This window comes from Balaenoptera acutorostrata, chromosome 11 (assembly GCF_949987535.1).
Source record: "Balaenoptera acutorostrata chromosome 11, mBalAcu1.1, whole genome shotgun sequence".
Taxonomy (NCBI): Eukaryota; Metazoa; Chordata; class Mammalia; order Artiodactyla; family Balaenopteridae; genus Balaenoptera; species Balaenoptera acutorostrata.
Genome location: NC_080074.1, coordinates 98656702 through 98678800, shown reverse-complemented (window position 1 = coordinate 98678800; position 22099 = coordinate 98656702). Strand labels below are relative to the sequence as shown.

Below are 22099 nucleotides of genomic sequence, written 5' to 3'. Positions count from 1 at the left end.
CAGTTATACATATACAATATGTTCCCATTTCTCTTCCCTCTTGCATCTCCCTCCCTCCCACCCCTCTAGGTGGTCACAAAGCACCGAGCTGATCTCCCTGTGCTATGCGGCTGCTTCCCACTAGTTATCTATTTTACATTTGGTAGTGTATATATATGTCCATGATCTGAGTGAAAGGCTGATGAGCCAACTTGCAAGACAGCCCCCAAGCCCGGAAACAATTATGTTATTACACTTCTGGCCACAAGGTGGCGGGCCAGATCCGTTTAATTAGCTTGAATTGCCACTGGCTGCAATGATCATTTTCCCATTTACCACTAATAAAAGAGCGTATCACTGTTCTGTAAACAAAGATCACAGAATCTTAGGACTAGATGGAGATACGAGATCATCTTGTTCATTGATTGTCAACTTTTTAATACCTCCCGAAGTAGGGAGATGCATTACACATTTTAAATAGTTATTCTGACTTTCTAGTGTCTCTTTCAAAATCTAAATAAATACTGACACTCTTATCTCAGACACATGGATATGCCTCTGTTCCAAAAATTCCCAGTGATGCATATCCAGGAATGCAATTACAGGCATACCCCAGAGATATCACAGGTTCGTTCCAAACCACAGCAATAAAGTGAATATTGCAATAAAGTGTCACAAATTTTTTGGTTCCCCAGTACATATAAAAGTTATGTTTGCACTTTACTGTAGTCTATTAAGTGTGGAATAGTATTTTGTCTAAAACAATGTAAATACTTTAATTTATTGGTAAAAAATGCTAACCCTCACCTGAGCCTTCAGCGACTTGTAATCTTTGCAATAGTAACATCAGAGATCACTATTCACAGATCACCATCACAAATATAATAATAATGAGAAAGTTTGAAATACTGTGAGAATTACCAAAATGTGGCACAGAGACATGAAGTGAGCAAATATTGTTGGGAAAATGGTGCGATAGGCCTGCTCAACGCAGGGTTGCTACAAATCTTCAATTTGTGAGAAATGCAACATCTATAACATAGATTTGTTCCCTCTTTCATTTTGTAGAGGGAAGACCAAGTAAAGATTTATAAGGGGGGGAAAAGCAAAATGCTTATGCTTTATCTCAGTTTTTATATCTCTGAGAGTATTTACCTCTATAAAAAGTGAAGTTTTGTTGATAGACCATCACCACAATCCAAAAAGCAGGTATCAATTATCAATTCCTTTTTTTTTTTCTTTTTAATTTTTTGGCCACACCGTGCAGCATGTGGGATCTTAGTTCCCCCATCAGGGATCAAACGTGCACCCCGTGCATTGGAAGCACGGAGTCTTAACCACTGGACCGCCAGGGAAGTCCCTTAGCTATCAATTCCTTTAAATGTCTCTCAGAACTGACTTTGGTCTCATTGCCTCAATGTTACCAATTAATGAAGAGCTTCCTCACGCGGAGGTGGTAAAGGCGGATGAGGCAGGTAAAGGAAAGGGAAACGATCACTTTTGAGCATCTTTTTCCAAACGTGCTCTACTCCTAGTTTGTTTAGGAGACTAAGCTTTCAAATAAGGATAAAAAGACTAGAACTACATTTTGGTATTGCCTTAAAAAAGAAGACAAAATAAAATATTAAAAAACCTCTGCAGCCACAAAATACACACCTAAATTTGCTTAAACTATTCAAATCTAAAGAGATTATATATATACAGTAGTCCTCTGCTTATCTCTCCAACCTCATCCATCACTTCATCCATCGCATGTCAATTGCCCTCTCACTAATTAATCTTGAACCACACTGGTCCTATATCTGTTTCGGGAACTACACCAAGCAGTTTCCTATTTCAGGGCCGTGCGCATGCTCGTATGTAAGGCAAATGCATTTTTTTCAAACATTTTCCAACAATAATTTCTTAATATCATCAGTTAGTTTATATTTTTAAAGAAGATTAAATAGTGATTCGCTTCTGAAACTGGTTGATTCATCTTTACCTTTGTTGTTGTTATTGTTGTTTATATTGCTGACAAAACTGGATTGTTTGTCCTTTAGGGTTTTCTATACCCTGGCTTTGCTGATGTCATGCTGTATTGTTGTTCGACATGCTCTTTTGTTTTTTCTATTTCTTGTGTATTGATAGTGAAATAGATACTTGATAAGATTCAGATTGGATTCACTTTGGAGAAAAAAAGCGCCCTACTATTTTATAAGGGTTGTGTACTTGCATTCAGAGAAAGTTACTATTTAGTGTTTTATTTTTGTAATATTAGCAGCAGTTGATGATCATTAACTATATCCATAACTCATTACACCTGGCAAAATACTGATTTTTTTTAACATCTTTATTGGAGTATAATTGCTTTACAGTGGTGTGTTAGTTTCTGCTGTATAACAAAGTGAATCAGCTATATGTACACATATATCCCCATATCCTCTCCCTCTTGCGTCGCCCTCCCACCCCTCTAGGTGGTCACAAAGCACTGAGCTGATCGCCCTGTGCTATGCAGCTGCTTCCCACTAGCTATCTCTTTTACATTTGGTAGTATATATAAGTCCATGCCACTCTCTCACTTCATCCCAGTTTACCCTTCCCCCTCCCCATGTCCTCAAGTCCATTCTCTATGTCTGCGTCTTTATTCTTGTCCTGCCCCTAGGTTCTTCAGAACCTTTTTTTTTTTTTTTTTTTTTTTTAGATTTCATATATATGTGTTAGCATACGCTATTTGTTTTTCTCTTTCTGACTTAATTCACTCTGTAGGACAGACTCTAGGTCTATCCACCTCACTACAAATAGTTCAATTTCGTTTCTTTTTATGGCTGAGTAGTATTCCATTGTATATATGTGCCACATCTTCTTTATCCATTCATCTATCAATGGACACTTAGGTTGCTTCCATGTCCTGACTATTGTAAATAGTGCTGCAATGAACATTGTGGTGCATGTCTGGTTTTGAATTATGGTTTTCTCAGGGTATATGCCCAGTAGTGGGATTGCTGGGTCATATGGTAGTTCTATTTTAGTTTTTTAAGGAACCTCCATACTGTTCTCCATAGTGGCTGTATCAATTTACATTCCCACCAACAGTGCAAGAGGGTCCCCTTTTCTCCACACCCTCTCCAGCATGTATTGTTTGTAGATTTTTTGATGATGGCCATTCTGACTGGTGTAAGATGATATCTCATTGTAGTTTTGATTTGCATTTCTCTAATGATTAATGATGTTGAGCATTCTTTCATGTGTTTGTTGGCATTCTGTATATCTTCTTTGGAGAAACGTCTATTTAGGTTTTTGGCCCATTTTTGGATTGGGTTGTTTTTTTTTTGATATTGAGCTGCATGAGATGCTTGTATATTTTGAAGATTCATCCTTTGTCAGTTGCTTCATTTGCAAATATTTTCTCCCATTCTGAGCGTTGTCTTTTTGTCTTATTTGTGGTTTCCTTTGCTGTGCAAAAGCTTTAAAGTTTCATTGGGTCCCATTTATTTATTTTTGTTTTTATTTCCATTTCTCTAGGAGGTGGGTCAAAAAGGATCTTGCTGTGATGTATGTCATAGAGTGTTCTGCCTATGTTTTCCTCTAAGAGTTTGATAGTGTCTGGCCTTACATTTAGGTCTTTAATCCATTTTGAGTTTATTTTTGTGTATGGTGTTAGGGAGTGTTCTAATTTCATTCTTTTACATGTAGCTGTCCAGTTTTCCCAGCACCACCTATTGAAGAGGCTGTCTTTTCTCCACTGTATATTCTTGCCTCCTTTATCAAAAATAAGGTGACCATATGTGTGTGGGTTTATCTCTGGGCTTTCTATCATGTTGCATTGATCTATATTTCTGTTTTTGTGCCAGTACCATACTGTCTTGATTACTGTAGCTTTGTAGTATAGTCTGAACTCAGGGAGCCTGATTCCTCCAGCTCCATTTTTCGTTCTCAAGATTGCTTTGGCTATTCGGGGTCTTTTGTGTTTCCATACAAATCGTGAAATTTTTTGTTCTAGTTCTGTGAAAAATGCCATTGGTAGTTTGATAGGGATTGCATTGAATCTGTAGATTGCTTTGGGTAGTAGAGTCATTTTCACAATGTTGATTCTTCCAATCCAAGAACATGGTATATCTCTCCATCTGTTTGTATCATCTTTAATTTCTTTCATCAGTGTCTTATAATTTTCTGCATACAGGACTTTTGTCTCCTTAGGTAGGTTTATTCCTAGATATTTTATTCTTTTTGCTGCAATGGTAAGTGCGAGTGTTTTCTTAATTTCACTTTCAGAGTTTTCATCATTAGTGTATAGGAATGCAAGAGAGTTCTGTGCATTAATTTTGTATCCTGCTACGTTACCAAATTCGTTGATTAGTTCTAGTAGTTTTCTGGTAGCATCTTTAGGATTCTCTATGTATAGTATCATGTCATCTGCAAACAGTGACAGCTTTACTTCTTCTTTACCGATTTGGATTCCTTTTATTTCTTTTTTTTCTCTGATTGCTGTGGCTAAAACTTCCAAAACTATGTTGAATAATAGTGGTGAGAGTGGGCAACCTTGTCTTCTTCCTGATCTTAGTGGAAATGGTTTCAGTTTTTCACCACTGAGGACAATGTTGGCTGCGGGTTTGTCATATATGGCCTTTATTATGTTGAGGAAAGTTCCCTCTATGCCTACTTTCTGGAGGGTTTTTATCATAAATGGGTTTTGAATTTTGTCGAAAGATTTCTCTGCATCTATTGAGATGATCATATAGTTTTTCTCCTTCAATTTGTTAATATGGTGTATCACATTGATTGATTTGCGTATATTGAAGAATCCTTGCATTCCTGTGATAAACCCCACTTGATCATGGTGTATGATACTTTTAATGTGCTGTTGGATTCTGTTTGCTAGTATTCTGTTGAGGATTTTTGCATCTATGTTCATCAGAGATATTGGCCTGTAGTTTTCTTTCCTTGTGACATCTTTGTCTGGTTTTGGTATCAGGGTGATGGTTGGCATCGTAGAATGAGTTTGGGAGTGTTCCTCCCTCTGCTATATTTTGGAAGAGTTTGAGAAGGATAGGTGTTAGCTCTTCTCTAAATGTTTGATAGAATCCGCCTGTGAAGCCTTCTGGTCCTGGGCTTTTTTTTGGTTAGAAGATTTTTAATCACAGTTTCAATTACAGTGCTTGTGATTGGTCTGTTTATATTTTCTATTTCTTCCTGGTTCAGTCTTGGAAGGTGGTGCTTTTCTAAGAATTTGTCCATTTCTTTCAGGTGGTCCATTTTATTGGCATATAGTTGCTTGTGGTAATCTCTTATGATCCTTTGTATTTCTTAAGTGTCAGTTCTTACTTCTCCTTTTTCATTTCTAATTCTGCTGATTTGAGTCTTTTCCCTTTTTTTCTTGATGAGTCTGGCTAATGGTTTATCAATTTTTTTTATCTTCTCAAAGAATGAGCTTTTAGTTTTATTGACCTTTGCTATCATTTCCTTCATTTCTTTTTCGTCTATTTCTGATCTGATCTTTTTTATTTCTATTCTTCTGCTAACTTTGGATATTTTTTGTTCTTCTTCCTCTAATTGCTTTAGGTGTAAGGTTAGGTTTTTTATTTGAGATTTTTCTTGTTTCTTGAGGTAGGTTTGTAATGATATAAACTTCCCTCTTAGAACTGCTTTTGCTGCATCCCATAGGTTTTGGATCATCGTGTTTTCATTGTCATTTGTTTCTAGGTATTTTTTGATTTCCTCTTTGATTTATTCAGTGATCTCTTGGTTATTTAGTAGCATATTGTTTAGCCTCCATGTGTTTGTATTTTTTACAGTTTTTTTTCCTGTAGTTGATATCTAGTCTCATAGTGTTTGGTTGGAAAAGGTACTTGATATGATTTCAATTTTCTTAAATTTACCAAGGCTTGATTTGTGACCCAAGATATGATCTATCCTGGAGAATGTTCCATGTGCAGTTGAGAAGAAAGTGTATTCTGTTGTTTTTGGATGGAATGTCCTATAAATATCAATTAACTCCATCTTGTTTAATGTGTCATTTAATGCTTGTGTTTCCTTATTTATTTTCATTTTGGATGATCTGTCCATTGGTGAAAGTGGGGACTTAGAGTCCCCTACTATGATTGTGTTACTGTCGATGTCCCCTTTTATGGCTGTTAGCATTTGCCTTATGTTTTGAGGTGCTCCTAGGTTGGGTGCATAAATATTTACAATTGTTATATCTTCTTCTTGGATTGGTCCCTTGATCATTATGTAGTGTCCTTCTCTGTCTCTTGTAATAGTCTTTATTTTAAAGTCTATTTTGTCTGATGTGAGAATTGCTACTCCAGCTTTCTTTTGATTTCCATCTGCATGGAATATCTTTTTCCATCCCCTCACTTTCAGTCTGTATGTGTCCCTTGGTCTGAAGTGGGTCTCTTGTAGACAGTATGTATATGGGTCTTGTTTTTGTATCCATTCAGCCAGCCTACGTCTTTGTTTGGAGCATTTAATCCATTTACATTTAAGGTAATTATCGATATGTATGTTCCTATTACCATTTAAAAAATTTTTTTTGGTTTGTTTTTGTAGGTCTTTTTCTTCCCTTGTGTTTTTTGCCTAGAGAAGTACCTTTAGCATTTGTTGTAAAGCTGGTTTGGTGGTGATGAATTCTCTTAACTTTTGCTTGTCTATAAAGCTTTTGATTTCTCCATCACATCTGAATGAGATCCTTGCTGGGTAGAGTAATCTTAGTTGTAGGTTTTTCCCTTTCATCACCTTAAATATGTCCTGCCACTCCCTTCTGGCTTGCAGAGTTTCTGCTGAAAAGTAAATTATTGTCAAATAGTTACAACACTAAGAATAAAAATTTTCAAAAAGAAGCGAGTCCCAACAAAAGTTTACTGGTTCTTACTGTTATAAAATATGATGATTGCCCTGATATTTAGGTGAAAACTCTTCCAAGTCTTGACAAAAAACAAACAAAAAACAGAGGAGTACCTAGACACAAAAAGATAGCAACAACAAAATGAGTAAGAATGGTCAAGAATTCTCTTATACTATACAAAAGGAAAAGAGAGGTTTTATTTTCAAGAAAACTAAATAAAACTGAGATTATTATATATAGGATTTTGTGTTTGTTTAATATAGTTCTATTAATTATGTATCATCTTTTACATGTAGTGATAATTAGTAAAATTTTCAACTTGATTCTTTGGAAGTTATATAATTATAACAATGCAGCACATATGCTATAATACATTGCTTTATTAGCTACTGTTGAAGGGTCATATCTGAAGCATTAACATGCCATGTTACAACTCACCCTGTTTAGAAGTCAGTGAATAATATAACTGAATTATTAGTATAAACAGGCAGATATCACACATAATTTATACACATTTCATCCAAAATATCCCTGAAGTATATATCAATATTATCCTTGGAAGAAGAGCCTGAAAAGCTTTTGAACCACAGAAATAAAGTTAAGCATTGCCATTCAGATCAACATTATATTGTGAAAATTTAAAAACAGAACTGGTGAAATAATTTTATAGCAAGGGTAGGTATATTCACCACCCTGATTGTACTATTAACATTTGACTATACTTTCTCCAGCACATATCTATCTCTCATGCCTTTATCCATACTCGATACATTTTATTTTTTATGCATTTCAAAATAATATCCAGATGTCAGCACACTTCCCCCTGAATACTACAGCATGTATATCACTAACTAATTTCAATATTTGTTTACAATCCTCTTTTTCTTTTGAAGTAAAATTTATATACAATGAAATGCACAGATTTTAGCATACCATTCAACGAGTTTTTCATACAGTCTGTTGCAAACCCTGATTAAGATGAAGAATATTACTCTTTCCCAGAAAATTCCCTCAAGTCCATTCCAATAGATTCCCTCAAGTCCATTCCAATAGAGCCCACTCTTTAAAGTCAACCACTATTCTGATGTTTCTCTAGTATGTGTTATATATTCTTTTTCAAGAATTTGGAATAATACAGCATGTCCTGTTTTGCATAAAACATTTTTTCTCTCAGTGTAATGTTCTGAGTCATCCATGTTATTATATGTGATGTTCACATTTCAGACAAAATGTGATATTAATTTCCACCGATTTTGTTTTCCAATGTGGGCAAGATTTTATTTTTGGTTTCTTAGAGTTCCTTTGGCATCCTTACTTCCAGAGTAGTAGTTCCAGAAGTGATGACTTCATTTCCACCATCTTCATGCATTCAGTTTTGATGCAATTTTATCACAGACTGGCACAAAGTACAGGACTCTGTTTCTGATTACACAGGCTTCCACTGCATGCCAGACTCGTGACTCCCAAAGTTGATCCCATTGTTTTCTGGTAGAGGAGACCACAAAGCACAGGGCATTGCCCCCTACCCACTCCTGGTAGGTTAATTACATCGAATACTTAACCCCTTTTTGGAGTTATCCATGGTGCCTTACTGCTGTTAGCAATTTTCTAAACAATAGTGTTACTATTTCACTTTGATCAACCAATTCCAGCAACATTACTTTAATCTGTATCAGGTTTTCAGTTTTTGACATTATTTACATTCTGACAATTGTGAACATTTTAATATAAAGCCATTCAAAATGACTAATAGTTAAGGTATTTGATGGACCACCATACCCCTTACCATTCTTGGGCATCTTGTCGTTTTTGAATTTTTGGTATGGTCTTCTCAAAAATTTATGAAAGAAATTTGTGACTCTATTTTCCTTCTTCTTAGTTAGGCAATTTGGTCACTGAATGAGATTGTCCCCAGGAAGATGTGTGTGTGTGTGTGTGTGTATGTATGTATTTTCAACCAAAAATAAAAATATATAGCAGGGATTTGGCACCTATATCAGTCCTATTACTAGAAAAAAAATAGTAGTTAGAACCAACTAGGTCCAAGATGGAGGGAAATTTGACTTCCAGTAGACCTTGAGCCTCATTATATGCTCACTGTAATGCATTAGCATATGCTAAATGACACACCCACGGGTGCCAATGACAGTTTAGAAGCTAACCATAAAAGGCCACAAAGTGGGCAGTAGCCCAATTCCTGGAAATCCCCGCCCTTTCCCCAAAATAGTTGGAAAATCCTCCCACTCATTAGCCCATGAAATTACCCAGCCCATAAAAACTAACCACCCCATATTTCAGGGCCTCTCGCCTTCTAAGATGGCCCACACTCTGTCTCTGGACTGTGTTTCTTTCTAAATAAATCCGTTTCTTACCCCTCCCACTCAAAATATATAGTGTGACTACGTCTTATATTTAACACAATCCCTGAACTGGTGCTGTCTTGAATCCCCTATATTGTCTGTTGATTTTCTTAATTATCTCATAAGGTTTTGTCTCATGACAACCATGGATATTTAAATCAATACTGTTATTTTAAAATAAAATCTTAGCTTTGTATATTCTTCCTAAAACTGCCATTTAGATACAGAGCTTTTATAACTGGTTGCTAAGAATAGATTGTTTCCTTCAGTATGTTCTGCAAATCTCCCCTGTTTCATTCACTTATTATTTCAGGAATTATTTCTATCATGGTCTCATGCTCTAGCTTTCTGTTTGTCTAATATGAATATTTATATATTTATTTTGATAATTTTCTTGTCCAATCACAATTTAGTTCTCTAAGAGGGAATAATTCAACTTTTCAAAAGATTCTGTTTTATATAAGTAGGAAGTATGACAGGTATTCAGGAGTTTTTCCTGATAATGCATTTACTTCCCCATTATTTCCTTTAAAAAAAAACATGTTACCCATTGCGCTCACTTGAGAAGAAATCTCTTGGAAATAAATATATTATTTAGAATGTGACTATAACATTTGCATAGTCATATGTATGACTTTCATCAATGATTTCTCCATCCTCATGTTATTTCTCATTTTTTATTACATTAAATATTTTTCCAGCCTCATATTATTTTACATTGTTTTCTGTCTCTTCTTTCCTCTTCCAAAGAAAAATCCAGTCATGATTTTGAAGCTAATTCTGTTACCTATGGTGATGTATGCCCAACTGATAATAACACTGATGTGACAAAATGGTCATGATCCTTCACATCCAAGCTGTAAATTAAGGATCTTGAGATGGGAAGATTATCCTGGATTATCCAGGTGTGTCCTAAATGTAATCACAAATGTCCTTACAAGACGGAAGCAGGGTGTGCTTTGACAAGGGATCGATGAGATGGGGAGAAATCTATGTGGCTATGGAAACAGAGATTGGAGTGAGTGGCCACAATTCAAGGAATGCTAGCAGCCCCAGAAACTGGATGAGACAAGGAAAGTATTCTCACTTGAAGCCTGCAGATGAAACCAGCCCTGATAAAACCTTAACATTAGTCCTGTAAGACTCATTTCAGATTTCTAGCCTCCAAAACTATAAGATAATAAATTTTTGTTGTTTTCATTTACTAAGATTGTGGTGATTTGTTACAGTAGCAATAGCAAACAAACACAGATGCTATAAAAGAATACTGTCTGGTCAAATATAAAGCTCAAACAGAAGGTGTGGAACACAGGATATCTTTGGTTTGAGGGAATAATCATAAACAGGCAATAAACCAGTGGAAGTTCACTGCCCACGTGAGGAGAACTGCAGGTACAGGACTCTGTGGGAATTTTTCAAGAGTAAGGCCTGGATGAAATGAAGGAGCAGGCCTCTAAAATATTTGGGGGAGGAGCCATGCAAACAGTGCATAGGCTCTGAGATGCAAGACTGCATGGTTTGTTTGAGGAAGAGCAGGAAGACATTGTGACTAGAGTAGAGTGAATGAGGGGAAGAGGGATAGGAAATAAGACCAGAGGACTAGTCAGGGAAGCAAGGGCGTGGTGAGTAGTTTGGATCTTATTTGAAGTAGGGTCTGGCACTGGTGAGGGTCCAGGCAGGTAAACAAAGCCCATGCCAGATCATTAAATGGAGGGTATTGAATACAGGGAAATATTTACAAAACAGTTGGAGAGCCTGAAAAGACAAACAGGAGAAAGAAGACAGCCCAGAGATGAGAAAAACAGAAAGCTGGGACCATTCCCAGGGCTGGGAGAGCCGAGGGAGCAGGTGGGTTCTCCGGAACCACTTGGTGAGAACTGGGACCACAGTGGATGGTGTGTGCTGGGAGCTGGGAAGGGGCAGCAGTTGCTGTTTGGCAGGAGTTAAACCCACATGGCTGGTGTAGCCATGGCAGGAGATGCAGCCTGAAGCAAGTAGAGAAAAGCAAAAACACCAGGCTTCTCCTCACTTCTCACCTTCCAAATGTCAAGCCAGTTGCTCCCATTGACTGAACCTGACTGGAAACTGGTTGGTCCTGGAAACTGTGAAATGTATTCTGCATGAATCAGCACCTGAGACAGGAGCAGAGCAGGGGAAGGTCGAGGAGGACGAAAAAGATAGTGACGGACACAGGGTGGAAGAAACCAGGTCTCCCAAGGACACAGAAGCACAGTATTTTGGGAGAGATACTTCTCATACCCAATTGGAAGTATGACTTGCTAACACAGTATTTTGTGAAGAGATTTTTTGAACCTATCTTGTCTAATCTATATGTCAGCTTTTTTACTGTAACATGTGGGTAAGATCATTCAGATAAATTATCAGTATGGAACCATGTGTAGAAAGGTTCAGTAATTGGTGGTGGGGGGTGTTGAAACATGTTTTGTAAAGAAAGAATTGAGAATACTTTATTTGATATACTGACATGAAAGATACAACTCTGTCGCCCCTTATCCACAATGCTGAAATCCATGTATCTGTAAAGTAAAACATTTTCATCTGTCTGGTGTGAGAACCTGAACTAAGCTAATTATAGATTTTGCCTTTTACATTTTGCTGAATAAACATTAATGCGTTTGGATTTCATATGACCCCACTGGGAACTAATTCATGTAATTCATATATGTATTCATATGTAACACTTGTTAATCCAAAAAAAAAGTCTGAATATTAAAATACATGTCTCTCCATGGACTTTACATAAGGTATCACGGACTTCTCTTTGCACATTATACCTTCTTTAAAGAAAATGATGAGAAAGCACTATCTATAAAAGAAAAATTGCTGATATTTTTGGACTTGATTTGTCTTTATTTTCTGATTCTGTTGGGCGTTATGTGTGGTTCATGCTGGCTATGTCTCCTGTCACTCTGGATTAGAATAACTTTTTTTTTTTTAATTTAGAAATTTGGCTTCTACTTGTCAAATAAGTTTTAAGTTTTAGATTGTGTTCTTGATAAAATTGACATTTAACTACAGACTCTTGCAGCAGATTTCTAAGAATAGTTTGATTCTTTTAATATATTCTGCAAAATCATGGCTGTTTGATTCACCTTTTATCTCAGGAATAATTTTTGCCATATGATAGCTTTCTTTTCTTCTGGTGTGAGCTGCCTGTTCTGAAAACTTTCTGTTGAATTCAATCACTTTTCTGTGGTGACAAGGGTTTATTAGAAACTTGGGACAGGCAATAAATTTTTTCACTAAGAGTTCAATATTTTTAAAAATCATATTTACATAAATAGCAGCCAGGATAATTTTCATTTGGTATCATTGAAACCCTCCCCCATAGCAACTTCGGTGTTGTTCCTGATGTGTCTTTATTTTCCAATATCTCCATCTACAAAATATGCTACCTCTGTCCATTCTCTCATACATTCTATGCAGGTTAAAAAATATCTCATGTAAAATATGATTAGAGTATCCACAGGCCAATCAATGTTTTACTATCCTCATCATTTTTTTTTCTTTGTTTGGCTCTTTATTCTTCTGTCCTCCTCTCTTAGTGGGTAAAGGCTGTTATGATTCTGAATTTAGTGTGGTTTCCTGTGATCACACTTGCCTGAATGATAACAACACAATGACGTTAAAGTGACAAAGATCACCCACGTTCAGGCTTGTACACCTCACTTTCAGTCTCTTTCCTCCTTAAGCTTTATCTTCTCTTCCTTGGCCAGATACACTGCTTTGACTCCCGATATATTTTGCAACTGTTGCTTGTTCTTTTAATCAGAAATGCTGTTTACTCCATACCCATCCACCTCCTCCCCAGAACTGTATGGTCACATCTAGAGTAGTTTAAGTGTTATATGTTATTTCAAGCAGCAACAAGCCTGTGGTTGGAAATATTCTGCGCTGTACAGTGTGATGTACCAGCCACACATGTACAAACTGTATTGAACCGATTGAGTGTATTCAACTGATGCATAAATGTGTGAACAAAGAATGATATGTTGATTGATCCTTAGTGACCATCTTAGTAGCATTTCTGACAATTTCAGCACTGCGCCATATCAGAATCCAGACAATTTAGTTAAAATTTAATCTCCAAACTTACTATAACTATTGCCCTCTGTCCTGTGAGCCCCAACATATATATTTTTTCTAATGTTTTATTATTTATTAGTTGCTAGGTATATGTTAATACCTATACATACATTGAACAATTCTCATGACATATTTCTAATAAACTATTCAGTTCAGTTTCACACTTTTCAGATGAGGAAAATGAATCTCCCAGGGATTATGTATCCTATTCAACTTTATAGATCTAACACATGACAGAATCAGGCATTTGAAACAATTGACTTTTGACATCTCGTATTTAGCAGGTTCAAGAAGGAAGAGAAGAGAATGTCCACCCAATTTGGATCAACTAAAAATTAGAATTGAATGCTAAATAGGCCATCTTCGTGTTGTCATTTCTTTTAGCTTTGTGCTGCTATTGTTCTAAATGCTCTGTGTACCTTTTCTCATTAGATTATCTCACTCAGTTGATGAATTGGAACGATTATGATCATCTTTGAACAAACCCATTTAATTCAGTTTTCCTTTCCTATATAGTATTATCACATTGCTGTTGAACCCGTTCATAGTTGATTCTTTTCTTCCCCTTTTATAAAAATACATTTTCACATTTCCTTTTTAAATGAGGTATAGTTTTTTAAATTTATTTTTTATACAGCAGGTTCTTATTAGTTATCTATTTTATACATATTAGTGTATAATTGAGGTATAGTTGATTTACAATATTATATGTTTCAGGTGTAAAATATAGTGATTCACAACTTTTAAAGGTTAAATCCCATTTGTAGTTATTATAAAATATCAGCTATATTCCCTATTTTGTACTATATATCCTTGTAACTTACTTATTTTATACATAGTAATTTGTATCTCTTTCCCCTTCCCCTATCTTGCCCCTCCTTCATTCCCACTCCCCAAGATCTTAGTTGATTCTTAAGAGTTATTCAGTTTTAGAATGCTACCCCTCACTTGGTTCCATTCATACATTCATGCATTCATTAATCCATTGAACAGATAATTATTTTTTAAAAGTCTGCAATGGTTTAGACATGGTTCTAGGAGCTTCAGATAACAGAAGTAAAATGGACAGATAAAATCTGTTCTCTGATGCTACTTTTTCTGAAGGGCTGACAAATAGCAGTGACAGAGTGGACACTATTTTAGAGTCAGAATTTTGGTAGTGTGCATGTGAATTTTCCTCTCTTCTCCATGCATTCTATGTATATATAGAACTGTAGTAATAGAAATTCAGTTCACAATATAGGGTGTAGTAACTTGTCTTTTTTTTAACTGCTCTGAAATTATTTTATTTTATTTTATTTTATTTTATTTCATTTCATTTTATTTTATTTTTATTGTGGTAAGAACATTGGACATGACATCTACCCTCTTAACAAATTTTAAACTATAGGCACAATGTTCTACAATAGATTTTTAGAACTTATTCATATTGCAAAACTAAAACATTATACCCGTTGAACAGCAACTCCCCATTCCTCCCACCCCCAATCCCTGGTAACCACCATTCTATTCTCTGTTTCTATGAATTTGACTCTTTTCGGTACCTCATCTAAGTGGATCATGAGATATTTGTCCTTCTGTGTCTGGCTTATTTCTCTTAGCATGTCTTCCTGGTTTATCCAGTGTTGTTGCATATGCCAGTACTGTATTATTTTGATAACTGTAGCCTTGTAATGTGTTTTGTGATCAAGGAGTGTGATAATTTCAGCTTAGTTCTTTTTATTCAAAATTGCTTTGATTATTCAGGATTTCATGTGATTCCATACCCATTTTAGGGTTGGGTTTATTTTTTGTAAAAACTGCCATTGGGGTTTTGATAGAGATTTCATTGAATCTGTATATCACTTTGGATAACTTGGACATTTCAACAATATTAAGTCTTCCAACTCATAAACAGAATGTCTTTTCATTCATTTGTGTCTTCTTTAATTTCTTCCATCCAGAGAAAACCATAATCCAAAAGGATACATGCACCCCAGTGTTTATTGCAGCACTATTTACAATAACCAGGACATGGGAGCAACCTAAATGTCCATGGACAGAAGAGTGGATAAAGATGTGGTACATATATACAATGGACTATTACTCAGCCATATAAAAGAGTGAAATAATGCCATTTACAGCAACATGGATGGACCTAGAGATTATCATACTAAGTGAAGTCAGACAGAGAAAGATAAATATCATATGATATCACTCATATGTGGAATCTAATTTTTAAAAAATGAAACAAATGAACTTATTTACAAAACAGAAGCAAACTTACAGATATCAAAAGCAAACTTAGGGTAACCAAGGGGAAACATGGGGGGGAGATATAAATCAGTAGTGTGTGTATGGGATTAACATACACACACTACTATATATAAGATAGATAACCAAAAAGAACCTACTGTATAGCACTGGGAACTCTACTCAATATTCTGGGATAACCTATATGAGAAAAGAATCTTAAAAAGAATGAATATATGTGTATGTATAACTGAATCACTTTGCTGTACACCTGAAACTAACACAATAATGTGAATCAACTATACTCCAATAAAATTAAAATTTTTAAAAAAATTCTTCCATTGAAGATTTGTAATTTTCAGTGCACAACTTTTTCACCTCCTAGGTTAAGTTTATTCCTAACTATTTTATTATTTTTGATGCTATTGTAAATGAGATTATTTTCTTAATTTTTTTCATAGTTCACTAGCTTGTTTTTAATGTATAGAAATGCAATTGATTTTTGTATGTTGATTTGTATCTGTAACTTTGCTGAATTAGCTTATTAGTTCAACAGGTTTGTTTTTTTTTTTTTACATTGAGATATAATTGACACATAATATTATATTAGTTTCAGGTGTACAACACAATAATTTGACAGTGGCCCACAGTGGAATGCTGGGCACTCCATGGTTTAATGTAGAGGAAGGGATTCGATGGCTTAGGGAGATCAGAACGTTAGAGTGGATTTGTCATTTAAGACCTACTCAACCATATGGGGAGGATCTAGAAGACATACCTTTCACCATTACTGCAAAAAAAAATTTGTAAGAGGACACTAGCCATCCTTGAAGAGCTCTATGGTTACTCTTCTCTCTAGGCCAGACCTCACAGTGAGAACTGCGGTCACTGAATTGGGAAAGGTAAATGCAATGGGGAGTAATCGCACCCTGAGGTGTCAGGGGCCAAGTGGCAGCATTCAACCACCAAAAGCAAGGTGGGTGTGGTTACCATAATGGACAGTAGGATCAAAGAGACAATCAGAATAGTCTGGCTTATGCAGACGTACGGCATTGGATTGTTGATCTTGGTGTTCCCAGAGGTAAAATATATAAGAAGCCTATTAAATTCTTACTTGATAACTTATTCAGTTTGGGCTTCTACAGCAGAATACCATATAATGGGTGGCTTACAAATAACAGAAATTTATTTCTTACAATTTTGGAGGCTGGGAAGTCCAAGATCAAGATGGGCTGACAGATTTGGTATCTGGCAAGATCCTCCTTCCTGGTCTATAGACTACAGTCTTCTTTTTGTGTCCTTACATCATGTAAGGAATAAGGAAGCTTTTTGTAGACTCTTTTGTAAGGGCATTAATCTTATTTATGAAGGTTTTACCTTCATGACCTCATCACCTCCTAAAGGACCCACTTTCTAAAACCATGACAATGTGGGTTAGGATTTCAACATACAAATTTGGGGATGACGCAAACATTATCTACAGCATGCTGCTACAGGCCCACAAAATATAACATTCCGCTGACTTCTAGCCTTCATAGTTATTCACTGGATAATCCACTAACAATCTTACCAAGGATCCTTTGTACATGGCTAGTTATTATTCTTTTGTTGTTTTCAAGATTCTCTCTTTGTCTTTGGCTTTTGACAGTTTGATTGTATGCTTCAGTATGGCTCTCTTTCGGTTTATCTTACTTGAGATTTTTGGATTTATAGATTCATGTGTTTCATCAAATTTAGATGTTTTTGACCATTATTTCTTCAAATAATCTCTGCCCCTTTCTCTCTTTTTGGTCTGTGACACCCATAATGCATATGTTGGTATTCTTGACAGTTTCCTGTAAGTTCCTTCAGTTCTGTTCACTTTTCTTCATATTTTTCTCTTTCTGGTCCTCAGATTCAATAATTTTAAAGATCGTGGCTTCAAGTTAGCTGATTCTTTTATCTGTCTAATCTTCTTTTGACATCATGCATTAAATTTTTCTATTCAGTTATTGTATTGTTCAGCTCTATATTTCTGTTTGGTTCTTTTATGATATTTTCTATTTATATTTTTGAAATTCTCATTTTGTTCATATATAATTTTCCTGTTTTCCTTTAATTTTTTTTGTCTGTGTTTTTCTTTTTTTTTTTTTTTAATAAGACACTTTTTTTTTTTTTAATAGCTACTTTATTTATTTATTTATGACTGTGTTGGGTCTTCGGTTCGTGCGAGGGCTTTCTCTAGTTGCGGCAAGTGGGGGCCACTCTTCATCGCGGTGCGCGGGCCTTTCACTATCGCGGCCCCTCCCGTTGCGGGGCACAGGCTCCAGACGCGCAGGCTCAGTAGTTGTGGCTCACGGGCCCAGCTGCTCCGTGGCATGTGGGATCTTCCCAGACCAGGGCTCGAACCCGTGTCCCCTGCATTAGCAGGCAGATTCTAAACCACTGCGCCACCAGGGAAGCCCTGTCTGTGTTTTTCTTTAGCTCTGTGAGCATATTTAGTACAGTTGCTTTAAAGGTTTGTTTACATAGACTGATATCTGTGCTTCTTCATGGACAGTTTCTGCAGATTCATTTTGTCTTTTGAGTGAGCTGTATTTTCCTGTTCCTTTATATGACTTGTGATTAGTTGTTGTTGAAAATTGGGCATTTGGTAAAACAGCTGCCTTTCCCAGTCTTTGCAAATTGGCTCTGTGTCAGGGCAATTCTATATTTATTAGTTTTGAACTTTGAGTCTTGGGATTAGCCTGAGATGAAGCCTTAAGGTCTTCTCAGGCCTTTTTGAACTTGCATCGTGCCTGGGTCTCTGTATAGATTTTTTATTCCCTCATATATATGGTTGCTGTTGAATGTCTTTACTTCCCAAAGAATCACACCTAGCTTCTCCTCAGAGCCTTAGATGATCTGTTGTGTGCCTTCCCCTCTTATCTCTTGCTCTGGGTGCATATGGGTCTGTAGTGTCCTTCAGCTTTTACCTGCAGTGTCTGCCATATTTATTACTATTACCAACATGGAATATACCTACTCTTTCCCAAGATAATGGTCTTTTGGAAGCAGAGCATATTTTGTCCAGTAAATTTGGGGTGAGATACACCTTCTTTTGAAGGAACAATGATCGGGCATTAGCCTAAATAGAATAGTCAGTAATAAGATGATCATGGGAATTATATCTGGAGACTATAAAATCCTGGTACAGAAAATTTACTGAAAATAGAAATTAAGATAATAAATATGTTTGGAGCCTCAGCTTTAAAATGGTTTGAAGAATCAGCTACCATCAGTTCCACAGGAGGATAATAAACTAGTTCTTATAGAAACATATATTAAAGAGAGGAAATAGAGCAAAAAAGATGTTGTAAATTTATTTTAGGGCTTTACTTGAGACTGAAAGAAATGCGAAGCAAGATTACATGAAGATGAGGCTCCTTAGTGTGGCTTCCTCATACAAAACCACATGGTTATTTTTCTAGAAAAAATGGTTGAGAAAAATACATTATGGGTTATGAAACTATATATATACCTCTGAGATAAATGAATCTGTAAGAACTATGAAGAAGTCAAGGGAACCTAAGTAGTTTTTAAAAAAAGGACCAATTGACAGAGGTAAATAAAATTACCCTGCAAGTGAAAGTAGTTGATAGGAAAAGGAGAATACTGTGACTTGAAGGCTTTTGAGCTTGCTTCCATTTTTGAGATTAGAGTTATTCATTCTTATACTCCAATGTCCACCCTCAATATTTTTTGGGCCCCTCAATACCCAGAAAGTTTCCAAGAGATAAGGCTGAAGTTCTTGCTTGAACTCCTGCTGCCCTCAGAATGATTGTCTTTGTCTAAGAATGATTCTGATATGAATCCTTCTACTTCAGTGATTTCATGGAGTATTATCTATTAATTAAGAATTATCTTATTAAGGGACTTCCCTAGCAGTTCAGTGGTTAAGACTTCACCTTCCAATGCAGGGGGTGCGGGCCGATCCCTCGTCGGGGAGATAAGATCCCACATGCCTCGCGGCCAAAAACCCAAATCATAAAACAGAAGCAATATTGTAACAAATTCAATGAAGACTTAAAAAATGGGGACTTCCCTGGTGGTGCAGTGGTTAGGAATCCACCTGTCAATGCAGAGGACACAGGTTCGTGCCCTGGTCCAGGAAGATCCCACATGTCGCGAAGCAGCTGAGCCCATGCGTCACAACTACTGAGCCTTCGTGCTACAACTACTGAAGCCCGCGTGCCTAGGGCCCATGCTCTGAAACAAAGAGAAGCCACCGCAATGAGAAGCCCACATACCGCAACGAAGAGTAGCCCCCACTCACCGCAACTAGAGAAAGCCCACGTGCAGCAATGAAGACTGAACACAGCTAAAAATAAAATTAACTAATTAATTAATTAAAAAAAAGAAGACTTTAAAAATGGTCCCCATCAAAAAAATCTTTTTTTTTAGTTATTTCTGAGATATACATTTTAAAGTAATAACTAGAATTATGACTTATAACATTATACCAGAACATATAAGATTTTTAGAAATCTCATGTAATGTCTGAAACATTTATATTAACATATTTCCATACAAATAACCCAATGAAAGTTTAGTATTAGTTGTTTTGTTTGTTTTTTTATACTGCAGGTTCTCATTAGTCATCAATTTTAAACATATCAGTGTATACATGTCAATCCCAATCACCCAAAAAATTCACATCAAAAAAATCTTTTAAAAAAAGAATTATCCCATTAAATTATTATCATTCTATCAATTGAGATAATTCCTTCATTATCTTCATACTTACTTAATATTTTATTATTTCAATGATTATTCTGAAAATTTCAACATGCATTCTTGACTTTGTAATGTCCAAGATAAATAGTTGCTTTACCTCTTCTTATATATTTTAATAGCCTCAGATCCTTTTAACTCCACTTATGCCCCTTTTAATTTAACCTTGTCAAGGTTAACCTTTAACCTTGTGACTAAATGCTCTTCAGTTTGCATGTTCTATGTGGTTTCCTCCCATTTATTTACCAAGGTCTGAGATTTTAATATATTAGCATTTACTTCTATATGCAAATACATTTGCAATTACAAATCACATAACCATTTAAGCCCATATTTTGGTATTTTGGGTTTGATTAAGAGATCTCCAATTATTATAATATGTTGAGTTTAGCATGCTTGAGTGAACACAGGATGTTAAAATGTCTCTATAATTATCTTCTGTATAAGAAAATGTAGGAAGGAATATCATGCCATACATTTCCAATTCTTCCTTGTTATTTGTCTTGATAAGACTGGAGCTCAGTGCTTCAGAACAATTTCCTTGCTGCCAAGACTTTATTTTCAGCAGAAATAAAATATCAGTTTTCTTCAGAGAAGGACCTTGACAACAAAAAGTGCATCCATGAGGATAACTTTGTCACCCATGTTAGCTCTGTGTATTATAATTTTTGTATTATTGTTTTCAATTATCCTCCTTAACTTCAAGAGAAGTCCACGATATATAAGAATTTTTCTGATAAGCGCACCACAGTTACTAACTCTGATCTTATACTTATTAATTGTATATATACATCTAAATTTAAACAGCTTACATTGATATCAAGGTTCTCATTGCAATCTAATACATACCTCTGTTTTATATAATTTTGCAAGGTGAAGTCTCATTTTGATGGTTGGTTTCCCATGTATTCAGAAGTTCTTCTAGACAATAAACTGAAATTTATAAAATTTACAAAAGAAAATACATTTTAAGACATCACTTTTAGACACTCAAGAATGCAAATAAAATAGAAAAATTTTTAAATGTAAGTACAATATATCCATTCATTTTTTATTATTAACTGCAGAATAAATTGGAAATTACCACTTGTAAATAACTGACATTAAAGTATAAAACTTTTTATTTATGACAGATATTTATGAGGTAATTACTGGTGCTTTAATCATTGCAACTTTCCACATCTGATTGATGCTATTCTAAGCAGTTAATATACCCAGACAGTCAGGACATAATGACCAAACCTATCTTTGAAGCAAATGCCTTTGACATAACACACATCCACAAAGTACTATTTATTCTATCACTACAATGCTTCATATATCTATTTCCTTCTTCACAGTTCCATAACCTTTTCCCTATTCAGATTTTCATTATTTTTATGTGGAACTTTTATCATATTCTATAAACTCTCTTCACTAGTTCTCACTTTCCACTATTTTTCTCAAAATGCCTCTAGAATTAATACCCCCATTGCACAGCTTTACTAATGTTACCCTTTCAATATCATGAGACTAACAATTATTTATATATTAAATTCAAGCTCCTTAAAATAAAATACTTATAAAATTGTGCCATTTTCTTAACAGCTGTATTTCTAACTATTTTCAAATATGAAACCTTTAACCCACATCATGATGTATTTTGTTTTGTTTTGGAGACTCTGGCACTCCAGGTGCCACAACTTGAATTTGAAATAAATAGAGTGAATGGAATGTTCCTAGCTCAAATTTATTTTATTTAGTCTGAATGGTCTATGGTCACTTCTAAGATATTTTGGAGACTTCACATAAATTGTAAAGAAAATCTTTCTGCATCCCTATTTTTTAAAGATCTGATCCCAGCCCA

At 35.5% G+C, this 22099-nt stretch overlaps 1 protein-coding gene across 1 annotated transcript in view; it reads right to left on the bottom strand.

The window, feature by feature from the left end:
• Positions 1–22099, bottom strand: part of LOC103012302 (C-type lectin domain family 12 member A) — a 234448-nt gene that overhangs the window by 166877 nt on the left and 45472 nt on the right. The window lies entirely within an intron of this gene.